The sequence below is a fragment of the Crinia signifera genome, chromosome 4 (assembly GCF_055691185.1).
Source record: "Crinia signifera chromosome 4, ASM5569118v1, whole genome shotgun sequence".
Classification (NCBI taxonomy): Eukaryota; Metazoa; Chordata; class Amphibia; order Anura; family Myobatrachidae; genus Crinia; species Crinia signifera.
The window spans coordinates 101,847,524-101,860,840 of record NC_139220.1 but is presented as its reverse complement, the minus strand read 5'-3'; positions in this window follow the sequence as shown (position 1 = coordinate 101,860,840).

Genomic DNA, 13,317 nt, shown 5'->3' with positions numbered 1-13,317 from the left:
ATTTAAAGAGCTCTTAAAGGCACCGCAGTCCTAAAAGCGTGGTATATCAGCCTGTGTGGAGTAGTCTTTGCTATAAGCAAAGGGAAGGAACTCGGCGCTTGTTTACAAAATACAGGATAAATGGGGATAAAGGATCATTGGGGGGTCTGGTCGAGGAGAACCGAATAGGAAGAAAAACAGTGGAACACAATGAGATCAGTTTAAAAAAAAAAAAATAATAATAATAAAAATTAATGGTACTTGTTTCCTAGCACGGCACCCACGATTTTAATCTTATTCCATCGTTTTGATCGCATCGCATGCGACCCGTGGAGTTGATTTTACATAGTATGCGCAGCGAGCCCGAAGCGTGGCGAGCGGACACGGATTACTTCACATGTATTCCGCGGCCCCTCGCCACGTTTCGGGCTCACTGCACTCGCCACACTATATAAAATCAACTCCACGCCGACGTGGATAGTGGGGGTATAAAAAGGTCGGAGGACGCATACCGCTGCCCCTCGCGGGCTCGCTGCGCTCGCCACGTTTCGGGTTGATAGTGGGGTTGGCGTTAAGAATGGGGGTGCATTTAACATAGTAATCACCCATCAGGTTGCCTGTACAATTAAAAATCTAATCGCATCGCATGCCATTATAACGGCGATATTAAAATTGTACAGTTCGGCTCTTAGGACCCAAAAATCGGGTCCCATCGCATGCCATCGCATACCTTAATTAGTGGTATGCGATGGCATACTATGGGCGCCGTGCTAGGAAACAAGTACCAAATTAATCAAATAAAAGAAGAAAAAAAAGGTGCAGCAGTATGTTTATGCTCTTTTATGATATCTTGGGGAGGTCCAGTGGAAGCTGACTAGTTGTCCCTGACCCTCTTATATCAGCATGTGTGATCGGATGAGGTGACGGTGACAACAGTAAGTGCGGTTTATGTACACATAAGCCGTTGGCTGTATAAGTCTTTTTGTTAACTTTTAGTCATACAGAATAAGTTTGGCAGCCTCAGACCCACCCCCTCCCCCTTACATTCTCAGCAGACCTCCCACGTCTCAGCATGTACCCTAGACCAAGGGCAGATGAACAATGCAGCTGCTGCTCCAGGCCTCCTCATAAAAATAGGCTTATCACAGGGGTGCCGATTTATGTTTTTGCTGGAGGTTGCGCAAGGAAGTGTGGCCTCATAAAAAGGGCCACGTCATTTTGGGAGGGGGTGTGGCTGGCCCTGCAATATGCTGACCTGATCGGTCCTGAATCACAATGTACACACTGTGAAGTTATCAGACTCACTGTAAGACTGTAATTATTATATTTTATTAGGTGTAGTGATTAATGTACTTTTTAGTCCGTCTGTACCCTTTTATTCTCCGTAGATGTTTCTACACCCCCCCCCCATATCTGTGTGTATTTCCAGAACCATAGTATTAGACTGTATATCAGAGGATGTTGCCCAAATATGGTCAGACAGGAAATGTCCACAGGGGGTGATCCAATTCCCCTGCTATTTACAGAAAGGTTATGTCCACAGGGGGTAATCAGGACATAACCAAATTACCTTCCTTGTATTTACACTCCTTTGTGCCTTTCTGGACTCCATACCTCCCAACTGTCACGATTTTAGAGGGACAGTCCCGATTTTCGGGTCCTGTCCCGCTGTCCCACCCGCGGCAGGCATTGTCCCGCAGCGTCTATTCTCGTATGAAAATGAGGTCGCGGCTAATTAGCATAAGCCGCACCCTCATTTGCATACGCCACGCCCCCTTTTCGGACAGAAGTTGGGAGGTATGGGACTCTAGTAGACTCTTTGTAACCGGACCCAGCAGGGGGGCAGCAGCAGATGGACAGCTGTAGATTACCTGGGGGGATATACACTGTTCCTTGTATTGACACTCCTTTGCATATCTCTGGTCACTAGCAGTCTCACTGGAACCGGACCCAGCAGGGGGGGCAGCAGCAGATGGACAGCTGTAGCTGGGAGGGGGGATATACCTGACTCTTGAATCCACCAATCGAGACCCAGTGCAAGCCCACTGATGGTATGGGCACGCGTGGGAATTTAGAAGGTTTTAAAATGACTTGTACACATGCCGGCTCCTCATGTTAGTCGCAATCCAGGCCGAGGGGTCAAACTCTGCCAAGGGATCTTGTGGAACACGTCGTTTGCCTGGGGTGGGCATCCTACTACGCTATTGTGTGGAACATCTGCTATCACGGCTGTGTGGAGAGTGATAGTTTTGTGATTTGGAACCGTGATGCTAAAAAGGACTTGGACTGCTACCTGGATGTTTCTATGCTACATTTTGCCTATTGTTCCTGTCTTTATCTACTTGTGTGTGCTGTGATAAAAAATGAACCGTATTTTGGTTTGATCTGCTCGGTGTCTGAGTGATTGAGGAACCGGTAACCTCACATTTGGCGGCAGCGACAGTGGGATCATTCAGACACCAACCATCGAGCACAGAAAGCACAGAGAACAGAGGATCAGACCATATGTAAGGAAACGGAAAATGCAGTAAGGTGAAGTTCAGCAAGTGAGCATGTGTCAGTCCTGTGAAAGGGAAAATGTTTCCAAGGAAAGAAAATCGATGCCTCAAGACCCCTGGAGCAGAGGAGCTCAGGGATGGAGGTTCTTCAGTGTATTGGCAGGCTGGGAAGCCGGATCTGTTATTTATTGTCAGAAAAATGCAGTATATCTGGGAGTACTGGGAAGAAGCTCAGCAGTTGATCAGCGGGTGGAGAGTATCCAGCACACAGGACAAGTTGTGTTACCTGGGGGATGCATTCATGCACTGTAAAGGTGAGGCCACCTCGTGGAATCTGCTGGGGAAGCCAGAGTTTGTAGAATTTACAGAGGAAGTGATTGCTACAGTGACCCAGATGCTACAAAGAGGACAATATTCTGAGGCTGAAGGACAAGTCCAGAATAAAGTGATGCCCCAGATAGAGCCAGAGGAAAGGTCCAGAAGGGGGCTACTGCAATCTGGGCAGACAACCGAGGGGTCTGCCACAGAATTATTTGTTACCACAAGAGAGGGGTCATTGTCAGGGGGGCCCCTAACTGCCCTGCCCTGCACGCGCAGGGAAATCATCCAGCAGATCCTTCAAGATCAGGGGATCCTACAAAAGCATTTACCGATTATCGGGTATGGATCCTCAATTTCGGTGCACAGCTGAGTGTGTGGGAACAATTGGAGTGTCTGGAGGAGTGCTTCATTGTGGCAGAGGAAGAGGCGATTGATCACGGGCTCCTGGACACCCCAGCATGGCGAGACCAGTGTCGCAGGGTGGCTGATGAAAGGCACCGCCTGCAACAGCTTCTCCCAGAGCCTATGGAAGAAGCTGGTCAGTGTTCAATACTGGGGGAGGTTATCCCCAAAGTGAAGGAAGTGGGGCCTCTGAGCCAGGCACCCCAGGAGCTGCACTACAGCTTCCCTTTTGCTGAGATGGAAGATGAAGAGCTATTATCCTGTTGCCAGGGGATCTATGAGGACTGCGTCCAAGAGGAGATCACCGTGGTTAGAGGAGTATTCGCCAACATCCAGGCCACAAGAATACCAGTCACAGGTTCTGAAAACCAGCCGCCATTTACAAGATGGGTTTGGTATGATGTCACACTGTGGGACTCAGGTGGTACATCCAAACCTCAGATTCTCTGCTCTGCATCCCACTACTCCAGGTTGTTATTGGTTCCTGAACAACTTGGTACAGGGACTAAAATAGTAGGGGAAGGAATGTGAGGTTATCAGACTCACTGTAAGACTGTAATTATTATATTTTATTAGGTGTAGTGATTAATGTACTTTTTAGTCCGTCTGTACCCTCTTATTCTCCGTAGATGTTTCTAACCCCCCCCCCCCCATATCTGTGTGTATTTCCAGAACCATAGTATTAGACTGTATATCAGAGGATGTTGCCCAAATATGGTCAGACAGGAAATGTCCACAGGGGGTGATCCAATTCCCCTGCTATTTACAGGAAGGTTATGTCCACAGGGGGTAATCAGGACATAACCAAATTACCTTCCTTGTATTTACACTCCTTTGTGCCTTTCTGGACTCTAGTAGACTCTTTGGAACCGGACCCAGCAGGGGGGCAGCAGCAGATGGACAGTCACACGCAGCCGCGGCGGTGCGCGGCGGGCATACTACTCACCCGTTCACGCCCGCCGTCGGCTAGCGTGTAGTGGTCTCCAGGTCAGCGGCAGCAGGCAGCGGCAGTCTGGATGGCAGCAGGCAGCGTGGGACGCCGGCAGGTGTAGCGGTATGTGCTGTAGGGGCGCCGGGAGGCCGGCGCCGCCATCTTGATTAAGGGCAAATAAGCAGATTGGTCCATGTCTGAGGTTTCCGCCCATACTGACCTGACAGCCAATGGCAGCCGCCCTCTAGGGATATAGGGGATCTGCCTAGGCCTGTTCAGTGTCAGTACAAAGAGTCTCCAGAGGCGTTCACAGCTCCCAGCTGACTCCGGCTCTCTGACTCACCTCTCCTGACTTGGTGCCTTGCTTCCAGTGCTCTGTGTTTGGTTCCGGTTCAGCTTAACCCCATCGCTGCCAGTTCTCTCCACAGTCTGGTCTCTGCCTGCATCCCTGAGCTTCCTGGCCTAAGCTCTTCAAGCCTTCTGCTTCCAAGCAACTTCCCATTCTTCAGTCATTATCCATCTTCTTTCAGTCTTCAAGGATCCCTCATTTCCATCAAGCACATTCTCTTTCCGGATTCCATCATTCTTCAAGACCCCAGCCTGCCGTCCTCAGTGTCCTGAACTGTCATTGTTTAAATGAACTTTTTCTTCTTTCAAAGTGCCTTGCTGGCCAATTATTATTATTACCACTAACTGTCACTTAAAGAAAGTATTCAAGTGTGTATTGTTCCATTTATGAATTCTATTATTAAACCTGCATGATTTAATCCTCCCTCCTCTGGTCCGTCTCCGGTTGCTACACACCACACGACTTCATCCAGCCCTTCAGTTGTGACAGTTTGTACTGACCCGATGGAGTCGGGTGAAGAACAGGCTTCCATGACGGACGCATTTCACAGCATCGTGGCTCGTCTGGAGCAAGTAGAGGCTACCCAATGCCAAGTGGCTCAGTTTCTTCAGGCCTTGTCTCCGCCCCAGACGGCTCCCTCAGTTTCTGTGGCTTCAGCACCAGAGGTTCCAGTTCCTGTTCCTACACCTGGACCCGTAGTCCCTCATCACATGCAATTACCAACCCCCAGCAGATATGATGGTTCACCGAAAGGATGCCGTGGGTTTCTGAACCAATGCGATGTGCATTTCACCTTACAGTCATCTCACTTTCCTACCTCCAAGGCAAAGGTGGCTTATATTGTGTCTCTCTTGGCAGGGTCAGCTTTGGACTGGGTGTCCCCACTCTGGGAATGTGCTGATCCCCTGCTCCATGACTATGAAGCTTTCATTACCTCTTTCCGTCGTATCTTCGACGAACCTGGCAGAGTGTCTTCTGCCGCTACTGAGATCCTGAGGATTCGCCAGGGTAGTCGTTCAGTGGGACAATATGCTGTGCAGTTTCAGACTCTGGCTTCGGAATTAAAATGGAACGAAGAGGCTCTCGTCTCCGCCTTCTGGAATGGGCTGGCAGGTCGTATCAAGGACGAGTTAACTACCCATGACTCTCCTGCTACTTTGGCTGAACTCATCTCCTTGTGCAACAAAGTAGATCTACGGATGCAGGAGCATCAATTAGAGAGAAATCGTTCCGATCGTCTCCGCCCTCGTCTCACCATCAATGCTGTTCCTGTTCCTAGACCAGGTCCCTCCACAACCACACCTCCAAACGAACCCATGCAGATCAACCGCTCTCGGCTTTCCTTTGAAGAAAAGTCCCGTAGACGTCGTGAGAATCTTTGCATGTACTGCGGTTCTTCCACTCATCTGCTGTCTTCCTGTCCACTGCGTCCGGGAAATGAACGCTCCTAACCTCCCCGAGGGAGGCCAGGTTAGGAGTCCTGCTTTCATCTCCCTCTTCAACTGTACCCACCATTCCTGTTACCCTTGTGTGCCCTCAGGGGAAAATCAAGATCCAGGCTCTACTAGATTCCGGAGCGGCTGGGAACTTCCTTTCGTCGTCTTTCGTCCTTCAACATTCCTTGACGGTGCAACCTTTGGCCCATCCGTTGGTTCTCACTGCAGTAGATGGGAGTCGCATCAGCAGTGGGCAAATCACCCTTCAAACCAATCCAATGACAGTTCTCGTGGGTGCTTTACATCAAGAGACTCTAGAATTTCTTGTCCTTCCTCAGTCCTCACACCAGGTAGTCCTGGGCCTACCATGGCTTACTAAACACAACCCTCATATTGATTGGACCCGTATGGAGATCAAAGCATGGGGTACGAACTGCCTAACTACTTGCATGCCTTGTGTCATAACACTCCATCAAACTAATCCTCAAGAAGTGGGAGGTCCCAGTCTTTCGCCTTCACCAGCTTCACCCTTGTCGTTACCCACACCATATCTTTCTTTTTCTGACGTCTTCAGCAAGGGAGGTGCCGATACCCTGCCGCCTCATCGTCCCTGGGACTGTCCGATAGAGTTGATACCTGGGAAGTACCCTCCGCGGGGCCGCATCTACCCCTTGTCTCTGCCTGAGACCAAAGTCATGTCTGACTACATTCGTGAGAACTTGAATAAGGGGTTCATTCGCCCATCTACTTCGCCAGCCGGAGCGGGGTTTTTCTTTGTAAAAAAAAAAGATGGAACCCTCCGGCCATGTATCGACTACAGGGGTCTGAACGATATCACGATCAAGAACCGCTATCCTTTACCCCTTATCACCGAATTATTAGATAAAATCCGAGGGGCTTCCCTCTTTACTAAACTGGATCTAAGAGGGGCGTACAACTTGATCCGAATTCGATCTGGAGATGAGTGGAAGACGGCTTTCAACACCCGAGACGGCCACTATGAATATCTGGTGATGCCATTTGGTCTTTGCAACGCTCCAGCCGTCTTCCAACAATTTGTAAACAACATATTTCGAGATCTACTGTATCATTCCGTTGTGGTGTATCTCGATGACATCCTCATCTTCTCATCTAACCTCCATCTCCATCGGCAAACAGTAGCTGAGGTCTTGCGGCGCCTTCGACAAAAAAAATTGTTCTGCAAGATAGACAAGTGCGTCTTTGAGGTCACTTCCATTCCATTTCTTGGCCACATCCTCTCCAGCACTGGGATAGAGATGGATCCAGAAAAAGTAAAAGTCATCTTAGACTGGACAGCGCCCACCACGCTTAAAGGCATCCAGAGGTTTCTGGGCTTCTCAAATTATTATCGTTGTTTCATCCGGAACTTCTCCACCCTTGCTGCACCCCTTACTGCTCTTACCCGTAAGGGCTCAGATCCAAGTCAGTGGTCAACTGAGGCCTCCCAAGCCTTCCAACAACTAAAGGATGCTTTTGTCTCCGCCCCAATCCTTCTCCAGCCAAACCTCGACAAACCCTTTATTCTTGAGGTGGACGCATCCTCAGAGGGGGTAGGGGCAATCTTGTCGCAGAGAGGGGAGGATCAGGTGCTTCACCCCTGTGCCTTCTTCTCCAAGAAGTTTCTTCCAGCGGAGAAGAATTACCCCATTGGGAAGCAGGAGTTACTGGCAGTCAAATCTGCGTTGAAGGAGTGGCGGTACCTCCTGGAGGGGGCACGACATAAAATCACTGTGTATTCCGACCATAAGAACCTCTCATTCCTCAAGCACGCCCAATGTCTAACAGCTCGTCAGGCTCGCTGGGCCATGTTCTTTGAACGCTTTGATTTTCAAATCAGATTCAGACCCGGAACGATGAATGCCAAGGCCGATGCTCTTTCACGCTCTTTTGAGACGTCAGCTGACCTTGAGACTCCTCCTCGACCCATCCTCGACCCTCTGGTCTTTGCTCAAGTAACAGTCCAGCCTTCACCTCCGCCAGGCAAGACCTTCGTCCCCCTCAGTCTCCGCAAGAGAGTGCTGTCCTGGGCACACGCTTCCCGTTTCACAGGGCATACTGGGGCACAGAAGACTTTAATGTTCCTGTTGCGTTCATACTGGTGGCCTACCATTCGTCGCGATGTAATGTTGTCGCCTCCTGTGTAAAATGCGCCCAGCATAAGACCTCCAGAACGTCCCCTGCCGGTCCTCTTCTACCTCTAGCCATACCAACAGAACCATGGTCCCACCTGTCTATGGACTTTATCTGCGAACTTCCTCCCTCTAAAGGGCATACGGTAATTTGGGTGGTGGTTGACCGGTTTTCTAAAATGGTGCACTTCTTCCCATTGAAAGGCCTTCCATCCGCTCCAGTGTTGGCTCAGCTCTTCATTTCCACCATCTTCAAACTCCATGGGTTGCCCAAAGAGATTATATCTGACCGTGGAGTGCAGTTTGTCGCAAAGTTTTGGAGGGCTCTCTGTTCCGCTGTACAAGTCAAGCTCAAGTTCTCCACTGCTTTCCACCCACAAACCAACGGACAGACAGAACTAATCAACCAGGACTTGGAGGCCTTCATTCGTTTGTTCATCTCTTCCTCTCAAGACGACTGGGTAGACCTTCTGCCTTGGGCGGAATTTGCGCACAACAATTCCTATCATTCATCTTCCGGCACCACTCCCTTTTTTACTGTCTTTGGCAAACATCCCCGATCTCCAGAGTTCTCAGATCTATCATTGCCTGATGTCCCTGCAGCTGCTTCTTCCCTACAACGGTTTGCAAAGATCTGGTCAGACGTTCATACCGCTCTCCTCAAAGCATCCGCTCGATATAAAAGGATGGCGGACAGGAAAAGAAGAGCGGCTCCTAAATTGAAGGTTGGAGATCGAGTATGGCTGTCTACCCGCCATATACGCCTTCGGTTACCATCCATGAAGCTGGCTCCTCGGTTCATCGGGCCGTACCCAATCACTCAGGTGATTAATCCGGTGGCCTACAGACTACAGCTCCCTTCTTCCTTGAAGATATCAAATTCTTTCCATGTGTCTCTTCTGAAGCCTTTGAGATTGAACTTATATCAGAAGAAGGTGCCTAAGCCGCCCAAGATTGGCTCAGAGAGAGAGACAGAGTTCGAGGTGAGGCGCATTATTGACTCACGTTGCCGCAATACCCATCTTCAGTATCTGGTAGAGTGGCTTGGATTCGGTCCTGAAGAGAATTCCTGGGTTGATGCTGCAGATCTCCATGCTCCCCGTCTGGTGAGACAATTCTTTCAAAGGAATCCACACAAGGTGCGTAGGTGCCCTGGGGTCACCCAGAAAGGAGGGGGTACTGTCACACGCAGCCGCGGCGGTGTGCGGCGGGCATACTACTCACCCGTTCACGCCCGCCGTCGGCTAGCGTGTAGTGGTCTCCAGGTCAGCGGCAGCAGGCAGCGGCAGTCTGGATGGCAGCAGGCAGCGTGGGACGCCGGCAGGTGTAGCGGTATGTGCTGTAGGGGCGCCGGGAGGCCGGCGCCGCCATCTTGATTAAGGGCAAATAAGCAGATTGGTCCATGTCTGAGGTTTCCGCCCATACTGACCTGACAGCCAATGGCAGCCGCCCTCTAGGGATATAGGGGATCTGCCTAGGCCTGTTCAGTGTCAGTACAAAGAGTCTCCAGAGGCGTTCACAGCTCCCAGCTGACTCCGGCTCTCTGACTCACCACTCCTGACTTGGTGCCTTGCTTCCAGTGCTCTGTGTTTGGTTCCCGTTCAGCTTAACCCCATCGCTGCCAGTTCTCTCCACAGTCTGGTCTCTGCCTGCATCCCTGAGCTTCCTGGCCTAAGCTCTTCAAGCCGTCTGCTTCCAAGCAACTTCCCATTCTTCAGTCATTATCCATCTTCTTTCAGTCTTCAAGGATCCCTCATTTCCATCAAGCACATTCTCTTTCCGGATTCCCTCATTCTTCAAGACCCCAGCCTGCCGTCCTCAGTGTCCTGAACTGTCATTGTTTAAATGAACTTTTTCTTCTTTCAAAGTGCCTTGCTGGCCAATTATTATTATTACCACTAACTGCCACTTAAAGAAAGTATTCAAGTGTGTATTGTTCCATTTATGAATTCTATTATTAAACCTGCACGATTTAATCCTTCCTCCTCTGGTCCGTCTCGTTGCTACACACCACACGACTTCATCCAGCCCTTCAGTTGTGACATGGACAGCTGTAGATTACCTGGGGGGATATACCTGTTCCTTGTATTGACACTCCATTGCATATCTCTGGTCACTAGCAGACTCACTGGAACCGGACTCAGCAGGGGGGACAGCAGCAGATGGACAGCTGTAGCTGGGAGGGGGGATATACCTGACTCTTGAATCCACCAATCGAGACCCAGTGCAAGCCCACTGATGGTATGGGCACGTGTGGGAATTTAGAAGGTTTTAAAATGACTTGTACACATGCCGGCTCCTCATGTTAGTCGCAATCCTGGCCGAGGGGTCAAACTCTGCCAAGGGATCTTGTGGAACACGTTGTTTGCCTGGGGTGGGCATCCTACTACGCTATTGTGTGGAACATCTGCTATCACGGCTGTGTGGAGAGTGATAGTTTTGTGATTTGGAACCGTGATGCTAAAAAGGACTTGGACTGCTACCTGGATGTTTCTATGCTACATTTTGCCTCTTGTTCCTGTCTTTATCTACTTGTGTGTGCTGTGATAAAAAATAAACCATATTTTGGTTTGATTTGCTCGGTGTCTGAGTGATTGAGGAACCGGTAACCTCACACACACAATAAGCAATAGCTTACTGCACACTGTATACCCAACACATAATGGTGACTAATACTGCCCACTGTAAGCACACATACTACACAAAAAAGGGCAGTGTGTATACAAAAAGAACACGTTAGGCAGCACACACACTGCACTCTGCCCAGCAATTATTACTCACCAGAGCAGCAACCTTATGATGGTGCCAGGCAGACATTGCTAATGGCATACCTCCCAACATGACCCTCTCCAGGAGGGACACAATGCCCTGTTTCTGGACTTCCCGCTTAATCTATGATTGCCATCACCTGTTTCACACAGGAAAGGAATTTCTACACAGGTGATGGCCATCCTAAATTAAGAGTTAAGTCCAGAAGCAGAGCATTGTGTCCCTCCTGGAGAGGGTCATGTTGGGAGGTATGTAATGGTGCCAGGCATCGTCTTGTATGTGCAAGTGCACATGCGCCAGTTGCTGAGTCACGGTTAAGGAAAGGGGCATGCTTACAATACACTTCTCCTGGCATACTGCCTCATCATGTATCCCAGGCGGTACGATTGCAGCTGATGCAAATCAGCAAGTAAATATGACCTGACAGTGGGACTTGGGAGATTGCGGGCCCATGGGTGCTCATAATTTTTTGTGAGTGATCAGGCCCTTGAGCACCCACAGAATTGGCGCCTATGGCTTATCATCAGGGACTAAGTAAAAACTGGACCTGGACAAGACCCTGGAATTCCGGACAGAACATCAAACTCTGCATTCTGTAGCTTGTAGTGTCCAGTCCAGGGGGATGCCCCATGCTTTCACCAGGGACATGGGGAAGGGGAGATTACAGCCTTTCTGTGTGGTCCAGACCATTCTGGTTTATGCTACATACCCGGACCATACAGGGAGGCTTTATTCTCTCCCTCCTCCTCTACAGGCAGCCCCCACAGAGAGGCACCCCCGGACCGGACACTACAAACTCTGGAATGCAGAGATTGATGTCCGATCAGACATTATGGGGTCTTGTCCTGGTCCGGTTTTTACCCATACCCTTATCATCATGACAAATTGATGGTCACCAAACAGACCTATTTTATACATGTATGCAATGTTTGTACTTTTATTTATCTAGGAAGACATTGGAACATTGAGCTTTGTTCAGATCTGAGCTCAGTACAAATTTGTTCGGAAAATGGGCAAAACCATGTGCACCGCAGGTGGAGCAGATGTAACGTGCAGAGAGAGTTAGATTTGGGTGAGTTATTTTGTTTCTGTGCAGGGTAAATACTGGCTGCATTATTTTTATACTGCAATTTAGATTTCAGTTTCAGCACACCCCACCCAAATGTAACTCTCATTTCACATGTTACATCTGTCCCACCTGCAGGTTTTGTCCATTTTCCAAACAAATTTGTACTGAGCTCAGATCTGAATAAAGCCCATATAGTGTATGGATTCTACATGCCTACATGGCGTTGGCCTTACCTCCTCCACTTCTCAATATAGCCTCTTGATTCTTGAACATTTTCAGCTCCAGGCCAATTAGTCCCTTAATCCAGCCCTGCCTCAGACCAGTCAGGTCAATGGCTGGGGAGGTACTGGCTAGTAATAGAGATTATACAAATACTACGAAGCTCATATTCATAAGCTATAAATAACTTATTTTTATTATTCTGATTATTTTCATACTTAAAACTCTAGAGCAGGGTTGACTTCACGTGTCGTAAAGATATACCAACAGTTCATGTTTTTCAGGCAGCCTGTGGATCTACAGTAGGAATGAATGCAGCATGTTTGAAAATATGACAGTAATGACTACAGCTGTGCACCAGCTAGGTGATCTGGAAAGCGTGGACCATTGGTAGATCTCGAAGACTGGTTTGGCCACTACTGCTTTTGAGTGTACTGCCACCCCTGGTCTCAGGTCACTGCCTCAGACCTGTACATATGTCCCTCTGACCAACCCTCAGACCAGTGGTTCTCAAATACGGTCCTCAAGCCACGCTATCAGTCTGGGTATTAAAGATACCTGCATTTAAGCACAGGTGATCTACTGTATATCCCTTTCAGACTCGCAAAAATATTACAGGATTTTGCTTAGGGGTGTGTCCAGCCAAACATAGATGCTTGGTTAGCCATTAAAGAGTGCAAGGGCTGGGCCCCTGGATAAATATATATATAGTAAATAGTGATAGCACATGCATAATAAATAATGCAATGTAAAGTCCTGTGTAAAATATGGTACCATATGTATGATTCAAGTGCACAGTCAAGAACAGTGGTTCCCAATCTGGGGCATGCTGCAGGCTGGTTGGGGGTACTTGAAAATAATATTGGTAATGGCAGAAGAGGAAGAAATCTCCTGTTGCTGTGTAGATGAACCACATTGCTTCACTTCCAGTTCCATATCCAGCTTCTCCTCGTACTTTTGCATGACCAGAAATCACCTGGGAGCTATCTGCGCTGCCCTCAGACATCAGCATTCATCTCTCCCTTGCTGACACAGATGGGGAAGCAGCAGTATTAGTCCTACGGGCGTTAGCGGGAACCCTAGAGATAGTACACAGCTGGCAGCCAGACACAGAGGGACACGATTCTTGACCGCACACTACTCCTCCACTACTCCTTAATATAAGGACACGCATGCCACTCACCTCCACTTGTA